Source organism: Danio rerio, chromosome 8, assembly GCF_049306965.1.
Source record: "Danio rerio strain Tuebingen ecotype United States chromosome 8, GRCz12tu, whole genome shotgun sequence".
NCBI lineage: Eukaryota > Metazoa > Chordata > Actinopteri > Cypriniformes > Danionidae > Danio > Danio rerio.
In genome coordinates this window covers 56,395,943-56,409,964 of record NC_133183.1, presented here as the reverse complement: position 1 = coordinate 56,409,964, position 14,022 = coordinate 56,395,943, and the positions used below count along the sequence as shown (strand labels likewise).

Genomic DNA, 14,022 nt, shown 5'->3' with positions numbered 1-14,022 from the left:
TTAACACATGAGAGAGGGTTTTTTTGCTGTGCTTGTGTTTCAGGAGGCGTGGCTCTAGACTGCAGGGGAGGGACTGTGATTCAGAGATTTATGCTAAGCTGTTAGCATTGTGGAAGATCACCTACTGCACCTTTCAATCATAACTTTATCTATATCTGCTGCATTGTGGTAAATGTCTCGGTTTTAACCTTGGTTTACTGAGTAAGCAGTGAACAGTGTCAGTAGATGATGTTTTGGGAACAGCCTCCAGGTATGACATTTGTCCTATGCCTATTCAGGAAATCAGGGTTACATATGTTGCCTTTCATAGGTCCACTTGATATTTCATCAGTAGCTAACACTGTCAGATCACTACATCACAGAGGTGTGGACTCGAGTCATGTGACTTGGACTCGAGTCAGACTCGAGTCATGAATTTGATGACTTTAGACTCGACTTGACAAAATATAAAAAGACTTGCAACTCGACTTGGACTTGAACATAAATGACTTGGACTTTGACTAGGACTTGCCTCTATTGACTTGTAAAGACTTGCTGCTTCCCATGAAAATTGTTGACATGGACCGCTCTCTCTCTCTCCCCGTTTATGTGTGCGTGTGTGACAGCATGCGCGCGTGTGTGTGAGCATGCGCGCTTTCGGCATGACGTCCAATCGAAGCACGGTAGATTGTTTTGATTCGACAGTATCCAACGTGACTACTATGAGGCGCCAGAGTGGACAAAAGTCAAGCGAACGCAGAGAGAATTTGAATTTGAACTTGAGATCGAGCCAATACTCGCGTGCCAATACTCGCTCTCTCTCTCTTTCTCTCTCTCACATACAACATACACCTCTCTCTCTCTCTCTCTCTCTCTCTCTCTCTCTCTCTCGTGCATTCAGTCTCTTTGCGTTCGCTTGACTTTTGTTTACGATGGCGTCTCATACCTTTAGTGCTTTTGCTCTCACGGGATCCTCCTGTTAAACTGACCCTTCGCTAAGCCACGCCCAAAAACCGCCACCCACCAATCGCGGCTTACCAATCGTAGCTACGGGCAGAGGCTCTGTCAAGCTTTCGAGCGAGGGAAACAAGCCAAATCGTTGCGCAATTGGATTGTGAAAATCTGACACCCGCTATCCTAAAAGTTTGGACTGGGTGGTGGGATTTTTTCCCTTTTCAAAACCAAAGCCCAAGAGGAGAAATGCCAGCGTGGATCAAGCTGTGTGAGGGGCGGTAAAGGAGTTAAGCTAAGTTGGTTTTGTTTTCGATATTCACATTCAATGATAGGTGGCAATAACTCACACTCCTCTTATCCTAAACAGATCTAAACTGTGTTTCTTTAAAAAAACAATAAAAAAAAAACAAAGCAGGTTATGCTTCCCAGCGGTCTTTTTCCACTCGATATTATGAGCCAGGGCTCGACAATAAGGACTGCCCGATGGCCCGGGGCCAGCGTGCGAGACACTCGGGCCAGTGTACAAAATGTTACTGGCTCGATCGGGCCAGCTGCTGCCTTTTTGCCTGCCAGATCGAGCCAGAGCTGCGTGCTGCGACTGTCTGTCAATTGTGTGCAAATACAATCTTACGGTGCTTTCACACATAGACGTTTGTTTCGGAATCCCAACAAACACACAACGTTGCCTCAACGTAGCGACCTTCCTACAACGTTGTACCAACCTTGCAAAAAGGTTGAGGATTCTACGTTGTTGCTAAACGTTGTCACAACGATGTCATAAGGTTGCCATTTAAACATCACGAGGGCCGCATACTTTAGGTTGTGCTTAGGTGGCGTGGACAACCACTGTACAACATTTACTGGTCACAGCTGAATCAGTTTAAATTTCAACAAGCCGTCGTCTCATTCATCAACGACCGAGGAGACGTGAGTATTGTTTTATTTCTTCTTGCTAAATAAGATACGTAAATCGTGAATATTCAAACAAACCTACGATTTCGACAACAATCTGTTCCAACATTACACACACACACAAAAGCCGTAATGAAGTTTTTACGAGCGAGTAACATTTCAGCATTCCGTTCACGGACGGCGACAACATTAAAACCATTATGTTAAATCTCTCGATAAAACATTTCCTGATTATTTACCTACGCCTAGTCTTTAGTCAAATGGACAATAATGTTTTTGAAGTTCAGTTTTTTCCATATCCATAGTGATCAGTCAGTATGATACTTCATCACACAAGCCGACCCACTTTTTACAAAACACACAAAATAACTTTTAAATAAAAAACACCTCTGTGCAGTTTGCGTCCCGGTAAAGGGACAGTTCACTCAAAAATGATATGTACTCACGAATTATTTGCCCTGTAAATAATAAGTGATTCCAAACCTTTAGGTTTCTTTATTCTATTGAACACTAAAGACTGTAAGCATTTGCTTTCATAGTAAGAAAACACTAATTAAATAGTTACAGTTTTCCAGCTTTACATCTTTATTGTTTAGCAGAAAAAAAGCCAAATAAGTTTGGAACAAATAAAGGATGAGGCTAAATGGCAGAATTGTCAGTTTTGGGTGAGCTATCCCTATAAGTTAAAGTATATAAGTTGATGTTCATATGCCTAATTAATATAGATATCAATAAAAAGGTCTGCTAGTCTAAATTTCTATTTTGATTGATCTTTTGATGTTTTATTTAAAACCCACTCTTTTCTTTGCTCAACAGGCTATTTTTACATGGAGGTAATCTTCTATTGATAATTTCTGGATTTTAAGTATGTGTAAGTTGCATAAAACTCTATTGTTTAACCACTCACTGTTGTTTTCAAATTACTCGTGTAACTTGTCTTTCAGAATGTTTTCAGCTGTTGAATTCACCTCAGATCAGTGTTGCTGTAATTCCTGATCTATGGAAAGAATAATTGAATGAGGTAAGAAGTATACTACTCTATTTACTTTCATAATAAATGTAGTTATGTTACTTAAAACAGCATGTTCGTAATGTGGAAAATAGATCATGCTTATAAAAAATTAATTTATTATTTTGTACAGCTGTTATTGAAATGACACTAAGTTTAACATTCCATTTACAGCGAGCAACGCCACAACTACAGGACCTCTTCTTTCTCTTCTCATAATTTAAGTAAGTATTCGGAGACTAACTCTGACTTCTGTTAACTCAAACCTGTTTTCCCTGTATCTCTAAATTTATTTAATTGTATGTAATTTTGGTATATGATATATTATTAAAGCATTAAAATAAAGTAGGCTACATAATTACTCACTGGAGATTTTATATGTAATGAAATAACAATAAATGTCTGAAACTTCAATAACTTGCTAGTCATAGTCGTTTCCATCTGTCCTCTCTTGTTCACTGCCTATTTTGACTTGTCTGCTGTGGATCTCTGAAGCTGGATTATCTGTTGAATTTGTTTTTTTCCTCTGACAGCTTTCTCCATACCAACAACTATGCCTGGTCTTCAGCTGCGCTCCCCGGTCTGCTGTATTCTCCAGTCCAGAGCTTCACTTCCCAGTGTCTGAATTTTAATTTATATATTTATTTATATATATATATATATATATATATATATATATATATATATATATATATATATATATTTACATTTTAATGATTTCTTGTTTACTTTTCTTGTTTGTTTACCCTTTAGTTTAATTATATATATATATATATATATATATATATATATATATATATATATATATATATATATATATATATATATATATATATATATATAATCTAAACTTTATACTGTTTGTTTATAATTAGATGTGTACTGTGTGTATTAAATGTTGTGAAATATATAATAAAAAGTTTGATTATATTCATTTTTGTGTTATTTTTACACTTTAAAGTTTACACATGCAGTTGTTAAATTAAATAGGAAAAATAAATGAACAATATTTCATATTAAGCAATACTGGAAAAGAATTGCTGCTTATCCTGTATTCTAGGCAGTATTGATAAACTGCCACAAAAAATCTTAATACAAGTAGTAAGAACGCCGCCTCGCGGTTGCTGAATGTCGCACGACAACGTTGCTACAGCCTTCTTACGTCTTACATTTCTACGTTGTGACAATGTAGCGAGCACGTAAGCGGCAACGTTGCCTTTGAAAAAATACAACGTTGTGCAGACATCGCTACAACGTAAATGTGTTTGTTGGGATCTGTCTCGTTTCACCCGTTAGCGCGTTTTTTTAGCATATATCCAGCAGTTGCGCTCGCTTCCGCGCCAAATCAATCAGTCCAAGATCGCCTGAATGAGACGCGGTCTCTGTCCTATTGAGCGTATCGATTGTAGCGAGAAAACAAAACAATGCAACGAACTAACGACCCAGGCTATATCACAGTGTATCATGATCGTGTAATAGCCATATATACGGCTATATGAAGAGGGAATGATGAGCAGGGCGAGATGTCATTCTTACCGGTAAAAGCGAAAGTGAAAGCATGCTGAAATATTACCGAGAGCTGTTTGTCCAGCCTGATCTCGGTTTATCCGTCAGGAAAATTGACCGAAATTACTATCTGTTAATTTTTCCATATTTTAATCGTATAATATGTTGTATTAGGCCTGTTGTTTTGTTCATTTCCGCACTGACAGCTCGAAAGAAAGATTTACATTGATCTGATGCAGACTCAGTTCATCTGCTATGTCTCTCTATAATTTAAGCCTAAAATACAGAATTATAGTCAACGTTTCTTTAATAGATTGATTAATTCAATAGATCGATTTCTACAAAACCTGACAATTGAAATGAGGCTCTGTATATATGAGAAAGTCTGACCTCGATTTGTATTTGGTGACGATGTCTGTGGGTTGTTAAAATTAAAGTGCACATTTTCACTTATAAAATATTCTATACACAATACACAAAAGTTTGGGGTCAGTGTGATTAAATATGTTAAAACAAGCTTCTTCTGCTCACCAGGGCTGCAATTATTTCATCATAAATACAAATTGTGAAATGTTGCACTATAAAATAACTGTTCAAAAGTAGTTTATCATTTAATTTATTCATTTATTCCAGTGATTTTAAAGATGAGATTTCAGCTTCATTACTCCAGTCACATGATCCTTCAGAAATCACTAATATTAATTATTATTATATTTATTAATGGTAATGATAATGTTAATGTTAATTAATGATAATGTCTGGAGTAATTATTTTATTTGAAACTAAATACAATAACAAAGCAGTTATTTAAAATTTTAATAAATATTTAACAATTACACCTTTTTTACATTTATAAATATAGCCTTGATGAACTGAATAGTTTTCCTTAAACATTTTAAAAATTACCGTAAATATATATACAGATTTATTAGCCCCCTTTTGTTTTTTGTTTTTTCTTTTTAAAATATTTCCTAAATGATGTTTAACAAAGCAAAGAAATGTTGATATTTTGTCTGATAATATTTTTTCCTCTGAACAAAATCTTATTTGTTTTATTTTGGCTAGAATAAAAACATTTTTTTAACCATTTTTAAGGTAAAATTTATTAGCCTCTTAAGCTAATTGTTTTTCAGACTGTCTACAGAACAAACCATCATTATACAATAACTAGCCTAATTACCCTAACCTGCCTAGTTAACCTAATTACCCTAGTTACGCCTTTAAATGTCACTTTAAGCTGTATAGAAGTGTCTTGAAGAATATCTAGTAAAATATTATTTACAGTCATCATGACAAAGATAAAATAAATCAGTTATTAGAGATGAGTTATTAAAACTATTATGTTTAGAAATGTGCTGAGAAAATCTGTTCTCTGTTAAATAGAAATTGGGGAAAAAAATAAACAGGGGTGCTAATAATTTAGGGGGACTAATAATTCTAAAATCAACTGTGTGTGTGTGTGTGTGTGTGTGTGTGTGTGTGTGTGTGTGTGTGTGTGTATACACACACACACACACACACACACACACACACACACGCACATTCAAATAGCGATTAACTTCTTTTTTTTTTTGGTGGGGCCAGTGAAAATTTGGGCTGGGCAAGTAAAAATCAGAACCACTAGCCCGATCGGGCCAGTAGAAAAAATCCTTAGCGTTGAACCCTGTGAGCACTGCTTAGTTTAAACCCTCGCTATTGTAACGCATATAAATACATACACTAATATTTGCTGGTAGGAAAAATCTATTTGTTCACTTCTGTTATTTATACTTTAATGTGCATTTCAATTTTTTTCTTCCACTTAACTGCAAATTTGAATAAAAACTGGATAAAGAGCACACAAACATGCTGACAGTAATAGGTACTGTACACTGTTATGGGTCAATGATGCTAATATTCGGCACAAATCCATCAGTTTCCTAGGTTATTAGATTATTTTATAATTTCACCTCTCCTGCTGTGCATGAACTATGCTGTTGAATGTCCAGCGTATGAGGTGGCTAGGCTAACCTTGCTTCAATTTTGATAAAATTATTTTCTAATCAGTTGCTATTATGTTGTGAATATACCCCTGTAATGTATACTGCAGTCCTCTTTTGTCTGGCTTTCTCAGATATCTCACCTGTTTGCCAAAAATGACTAATTAAATCCTTGGGAATGTCTGACACCAGCGCATACACACTGTAATAGATGTACCAGGCATGAAAGCTTGACAGGCGTAGCAACAGTAACTAAGGAGGGCGAGGCTTAGCGAAGGGTTATTCCAAGAATGTTGATATGGTTTCTTTCTTGCTTTACTATTTATTAACAATACACAAAAAACTAAAAGGTTAAGGTAAATTCTTTAATAAATTCTAGTGTTTTTGAGTATTATACTTGTTGTATACTTGTATTATACTTATGTTTTAGGCTAGTATTATTTACGACTTGTTAATTAATGCTTCATAATACAGTAGTATTACCAATAGTGAACAGATAAAATAATACAAAGTGTAGTTTTAACTACAGTAAAGTGTAGTGATTTGTAGTATAAAATACCCTATATTGTAAAATAATACAGCACTGGGTAATTTGTTTATATTACACTTGTGTTACCATAGCAACTATAGTATTACCACAACTGATCAATTGAAGTTCTTTACTGTAGTAGGCTACTGTTCCAAACACAGTACATGCCAATATACGTGTTCAGGGGCCCTGTGGCACAGCTTTCCTCAAAATGAAGAGGATGACATGGAAAATGTCCTCCACAATCTCATCAGCAAAGTGGAAGCCAGCAGACACTAGTTTACTTTATTTTAGCTGCCATGATAAAATGAGATTGAAAGTGAGATTTATTTGAAGAGTGAATAGTACAGTAGGCTATAATACCTTATCAAGTGTTTCCTTATTTTTATCACAGTTACATTTCTGCTTGCATTAGTTTTTGTTTAAATGCTTTTAAAATAAAATGTATTCTTTACATCCAACATCTATTCCAGAGGTGCCTTATAGTGGTGTAAACCCCTTTACAAGGGGTGTTACCCCTGTGTAAACTCTAGCCACCCCTGTGGCCAACCCGATATGATTTTGCTGTTGACATTATTTATTTAAATCTACTTACATAAATGCAATACAATGCAATATTTCAATAAATAAATAGCAGCCACTAAATTATTGTGGATTGATTGGTGCCACTGATGTAGCTGGCCTCTTCTGGCCCCCCTTAAGCAAATTTTCAGGGGGGCACCACTGGTCTATTCTCTGTCTTTAAGTGTTTGAAACTGAAAATATCTCATCATATAAAACAACCAAAAATGTTATGGTTTATTAGATTAAACATTTAATATGTAAGTCTATTTTAGTATTTTGGTTATTGTTATTAAACAGTGCAGCAATATGAATCATATCAAAAAGCATGAAAGGAAGAGGGAACACGACACAAATTGTGAGTTTGCATATAATCTCTGAGAGCGCTCAAGAAAATTTGTGTGTGAGCAGTGCATATTTGAGAGCAAGAGAAAATTTGAGAACTCGCAATCAGTTTTGTCCACAAACAGAGGAAATCCGTGCACGAGCATCACACAAGGTAGAGAGCAAAGCTCTTCAACGTTATGTGAAGAAAACAACGTTATTGTTTGTATGAAGTAGCCTACTTCATTAACAATATGTGCTACCATTTTACATTGCTGCTAGACAGATTTGCAACTCCATCTCTTTAGCACACACGAGATTCAATTGACAAAATTCCAATTTCACTCAATTTAACTTTGCAGCATATACAGGAGTTGGTCTACTGCTACCACATTGAGGTTATGTAATTTTGGTTAATCACAAGTTGATCACCGAAGACATAACATAGCACAACTAAACTTAATGAATTAGACAGCAGTAGACCTGCAATTTCTGTGTGGTGTGAGGCAAAATGGAGTCTTTTTTTGGTGGAACTCGTTCTTGTGCATTATGCTGTGGAGACGAGACGCAGCACTGTTCAGTACTTTTTCAGAAAATTGCATTTGTATTTTTATATATCTAAGCAATGTTCTTTAATAAAAAAAGGTTTGTTTAATTAATACAGATCTTACAACCATACCTAATCTGTATATATTTTATTTTTCTGTTAAAAAGACTCGAAAAGACTCGAAAATCAAACTGCAGGACTTTGGACTTGACTTGAGACTTGTTGCCTTTGACTCGGGACTTGACTCGGGACTTGCCTGTCTTGACTCGGGACTTGACTCGGGACTTGAGGGCAATGAATTGAGACTTACTTGTGACTTGCCAAACAATGACTTGGTCCCACCTCTGCTACATCACAGCAAAAGAAGTGTCACTACTGTTTCTGGGCCTCCTGGCTAAGATGTACTCCAGTCCCCAAAGCCATGTACCCCAATTTTCCAACCCAGACTCACTGCAAATATGTACTCAGGGACACATTTTTAAGAACCAAGAAATATGTACCTTGGTTTACTTCGTTACCGAGGCACGTTTCCTCATATATGCCATAACTTCTGAATCCACTAGAGGCTGCTGTGTACATTTCTGCCAATCTCAATGTCCTTCACACGCATGCTCCTAAGAAAAGCCGGTCGGCTTGTCAACATGCATATAATCAGCTTGATATCGACTGACCCACACAGTTCCTTTCCTAAACCCAACCAATAGTGTTTTCAAAAGCAAACTAGAAGAGAAAATCCATCATAGCTGCATGCTTCTACCATGATCCCCCACCCCCGGTCTTAAATTGTTTCATCCTGCACATGCCTCTTAGAAAATCTCTGCATGGGCCTGGTCTTGTCTCCTGTCTGTCTGAACTATTAAAAAAAATAATAATACTTTATATATACAGTTGAAGTCAGAATTATTAGCCCCCTTGAACTATTTGCCCCCTATTTATTTTTTTTACCCAATTTCTGATTTCTGAAAGCAAATCGTTTTTACCACCTGTATCACTTGTTTTACAGTCAAAATGCAGACATATGTACCCATGAGCACATATTTCTCAGTTCTCAAAAAAAATCCCTAGGCACATATTCCCAATGAGCCTGTGTAGTAGAGCTGCACGATTCTGGCTAAAATGAGAATCGCGATTTTTTTTTTTGCTTAAAATAAAGATCACGATTTTCTCACGATTCTGTAGATGTAAAATAAAGGTATGGTAAAAACAAACATATGGCACAACCTCAATAATAATATTATGTGTAGGTCTACTGGCTTCTATAAATAATTCTATTCTACTTATAATAATTCTGATGTTGAATTATTATGTTTAAGATATATACTTGCAATCTGTCATATTAGACTATTTTATTCACTGGTAAAATCAGACATTTGCCATTATCAGATTATATTCAACATTATATAGGCTAGAGTAGTTACACTGACATTGTAAACCTTTATTTTCATGCACAACTGTGGGTTCGCTATGAAAGGAAAAACATATCAAATGCTTGTCGTAATCATAACTCTAAAATGCTATATGATAATTTAAATGAAGTGCACACTTTCGGTTTCATTCTGACTGCTAAGTGCTTGTTCATACTTCCCCCAAATGATCACTCTGTGACACAAACTGAATATTATTTGCAACTGTATTACCTGTTACTCGCAACATATGCAGGTTCTGTTCACTAAAGTAGGAGCCGCGCGTCTATCATTAAGCGTGCTCCCTCTCTATGATAACAGCTCACGGTCAGCAGCTCATGTCACGTGTGATTTCCCGATCGCGAAAACATCATTATGTTAAGACAAAAATGACATTTTTAGGTGAATTATACCTTATAAATACAGTATGTGACTCATTCAACATCATTTGGAGGAGTCAATGTCACAGAGCAACGTGTGTGAAACAATAAAAAGACTCGTGCAGCCGCCTTTTCTTCTCTCCTAAACTTGAAAATATGATTGACAGAATCGTAGAAATGCTGGATTAAGATCGTCTAGGAGGTCGAATCGAGATCGCGATCTTTTAACGATTAATTGTGCACCTATACTGTGTAGCTAGTATCTTATCTTCTTGACACATGTAGCAACAACCAATATCGGTAAGCATCAGAATTTTTTATATTTAACAAGAGACGGTAAATAAACATTAAAACATTAAATGAACCAAAACTATGCATTTATAAATAAATACAAATAATTATAAACGCTGTAAACAGATCATCTGATAAATATCCCATTTGCATGTAAGCCCACAGTATATAGCAGTTGTTTTCCTTTTTTTAATATTTTTCTATATATTATTCATGTTTTAATATGACTACATACATGAAGCCATCCAGAAAAATCTAGGCACAAATGGGTAAATCCCATTGTTCTGACTCTCTTATAAAAAGACGCTGATGAAAAGTTTTCTTAACAGGTTCCTGAGAGAATCTATTTTACGTTACGTAAAGCAGTTGCTTAAAACTTGGAATGTTAAAAACTGGGTGACTAGCGGTCTTCCCTCTCCTTCTTTCTCTTTTTTAATGCTTCCCTTAAAACTTTAATCTATCCTGATTTTGCCTGCGTCATCTCTTGAGTCTCGCCATCTACCTGATTATGCACGAAGCTCAGAATCGGTCTGTGAAGTGCTGCGTTTCTGAATAACCGGCAAACGTCTTAAGGGGACACACACTTTCTTGTCTCAGAAGGGTGCTTTTGTTTTAATGTGTATCCTAATATATTACTGTGCAGAGAGGGAATACCAAAATCATACACCAAAGTATTGGGTTCTGCTAGGCCCCCTGTGTGACTAGGTCCTTAGAAACATCCTAATCCCTTCCCCCTTGTTACGGTACCCCTGCACAGCACAGTTCATCAAGCAGTGAACATTTAGATAGACTGATAGAGGAAGATGATAGAACAGAGTGAAGTCCATGACCAGATGATAAAGTCTGACAAAAGTGTGCTGAAAGATACAGCATGCCACCGTGAAAGGTTCTTTAAAGATGGACCCTATGATAATGGCTAAAAAGCACGATTTTAGTAACCCAAGCCTTCACCAGAGTAGGAGCAAAGTCTATTCAGCATGGGCTCACTGATAAGACCTGTAAAACCACCAATCCTGCCGAGGGATTTAAAGGCCAAAAACAAGTCCTGAGAATCAGAAATCTATTCGAAGCTTACTCAAGCATTTCACACTGATGCACTATAAAAGCCCTCTCACTTCCTAGATAAGTCTTTAGAAGGAACACATGTGTCTTAGTAAGTTCTTAGCCATTTCATTGCAGAAAAGAAACAAGTGAACCGCTCACACAAACTGGTGTGTGTTTAGCAGCAGTCACCACATGAGTCAAACCCAAAGTTTCTACATTTGTGGATGTTGGTATTCAGCTTTAGCTAAGTTTTATTATTCAGTTAAATTTAAGTGTTCATGATACAGAAGGAAACAGCTCTACTTGATTTAGGTTATGTGTTTTTCTCATTCGATGGTGTTAGTTTGGTAATATTGAGTGTTTTTAGATATTGTAATGCTTTTGCCTGTTACCTTCATGCCATTTTGATTAGGCATGAGACTATAACCGTTTTTCAAGGTATACCGCGGTTTGAAAAAGTTAACCGCCAAAATTTTCTGTAACATTGTCCTTATGGTATGTGTAAGTTTTTTTAAAACAACAGCATCTCCAGCAGAAAATATATCCAAAGATGCCAATTTAAAAAAAAAGAAATGTGTGTTTTTGAAACTAATGAAGACAGCAGAAGTCAATGGTTTATTTTCATTACTTAGCCTGACATGTTTACAGCTCCAAAATATTCATTCATTCATTTTCGTGTCGGCTTAGTCCCTTTATTAATCTGGGGTTGCCACAGCAGAATGAACCGCCAACTTATCCAGCAAGTTTTTACGCAGCGGATGCCCTTCCAGCCACAACCCATCCCTGAGAAACATCCACACACACATTTACACACACACTCTTACACTACGGACAATTTTGCCTACCTAATTCACCTGTACCGCATGTCTTTGGACTGTGCGGGAAACCAAAGCACCCGAAGAAAACCCACACTAAGGCAGAGAGGACATGCAAACTCCACACAGAAACGCCAACTGAGCCGAGGTTCGACCCAGCGACCTTCTTGCTGTGAGGCGACAGCACTACCCACTGCCCCACTGCCTCACCAGCTACAAAATATTTTAAAGGTTTTTCAAAATAGAATATATTGTGTTCAAAGGGTGGAAAACTTTTTGTTTTTTTTACACAGACACTTAAAAAGAATGTATTTTAGAGCAGTAATCACAGTACCGTGATACCATGAAACTGTGATTTTTATATCCAAGGTTATCATACCGTCAGAATCTTATACTGGCCCATGCCTAATTGTGGTGATATTTGGATGTTAACAACAGCATACATTTCATGATAATCTACTTCTGAATATCTTGTGTTGCTTATTTGTGCTGTCAAAATCATAAAAAAATGTCTTTAAAGGGTAATGAAAACCCCTGTTTCAGTTCAAGTCTAGCTCAGAAATTTTTCAAAAAAGAAAAAATGCTCTGAGTGGGCGTGGCCGGCAGAGCAGGGGAAAAAAGTGGGGAGTGAGGCGAATGACTGTCAGTTAGCGCACAAAATCAGACACAAAATGTGAGGAGACTCATGATTTTATAGTTTATGATAGATATAATAGGTTACTTGTAATTCTATATATTGCATAGGTTACAAAATAGGAGGACTTCTCTCCTCCTGAATCCCTGGGTCTGAAAGCAGACACAGTGCATAGCAGTGCAGCAGGTCTCCTGCCATAGTTATTTCAATCATTACCCCTGCCGATTTTAAACATAAGTGAACACAGCAGCATGGATATAGGAAATGTGTCTGAATGTAGCGAAGTCAACTGATAAAAGACAAAGTCTGCCATTTTCCAATCCTCGTACAGCTTCTAATGCTTCAAGAGTTCCAACTTAGCTGATGATTTATTATAAGCTTGTTTGGCATGCATTCCCGGGAGAGAGCCCTGAGCTCAAGAGATCCTCAAGCACAGGGTTCCCTCCTGTTCGCAGAGCGAGAGGGGAGATTGAGCTCAGGTAGATCTCAAAAACTTCCTGGCTGGAGTGGCTAAGGTAAACTACTTTGAGAAGGAAGGGAACTAGACAAAGTGCCTGTTTTGCTTTGTCTGTTATGTATGATGTTTTTTTCTTCTTTTGCTTGTTTTCTCTTATTGTAAAGCACTTTGTGACTCAATGTCTGGGAAAGGTGCTATATAAATAAACCTTTACTTACTTACTTACTTACTTATCATGGATATCTTTGGACAATGGGAGAAAACAGGAGAACCTGGAGGAAAGCCACACGGACACGGAGAGAACATACAAACTCTGCACAGAAACACACTCTTGCTGACCACTGGGCTGCAGTGCCGCCCAATCTGTGAGAAAAAAAAGAAGGAGAAGGGGGAGAAAGGGTGGTTTCTTCCAGACATGATAAATGTGAAATGAAGACTGTGGTTATTTATAATAACTTAGGAATCAAATGATTGAGGATCATAATTAGCTAATGCGGGACAGACTGTGGTAAATCATAAGCATGTGATCCTCTCGATGTTAATGATTTTGGTCCCACCTCAAAAATGATTTTAAACCGGAAGATAAAATTGGCTGACAAAAGCTCAAAATTATCCAGGTTTATCCACAATTAAAGCTAACAGGTGCTAACATTAGCCCCTTTCACACAGTGATACCGGTAAATATCTGGAAAATTTAC

General features: G+C 36.8%; 1 protein-coding gene and 1 long non-coding RNA gene across 9 annotated transcripts in view; both read left to right on the top strand.

Annotated features, from left to right (window-relative positions):
- gpr153 (G protein-coupled receptor 153) overlaps positions 1-14,022 on the top strand; it is a 93,035-nt gene that overhangs the window by 61,533 nt on the left and 17,480 nt on the right. The window lies entirely within an intron of this gene.
- On the top strand, positions 1,708-3,474 carry LOC110440020 (uncharacterized). 2 transcript variants are annotated; one of them, XR_012384752.1, is made up of 5 exons: positions 1,708-1,860; positions 2,662-2,678; positions 2,790-2,866; positions 3,029-3,078; positions 3,423-3,474. It is a non-coding gene; the product is annotated as an uncharacterized lncRNA (long non-coding RNA). The 2 variants fall into 2 exon arrangements; XR_002459431.3 differs by having other exon boundaries at positions 3,388-3,474.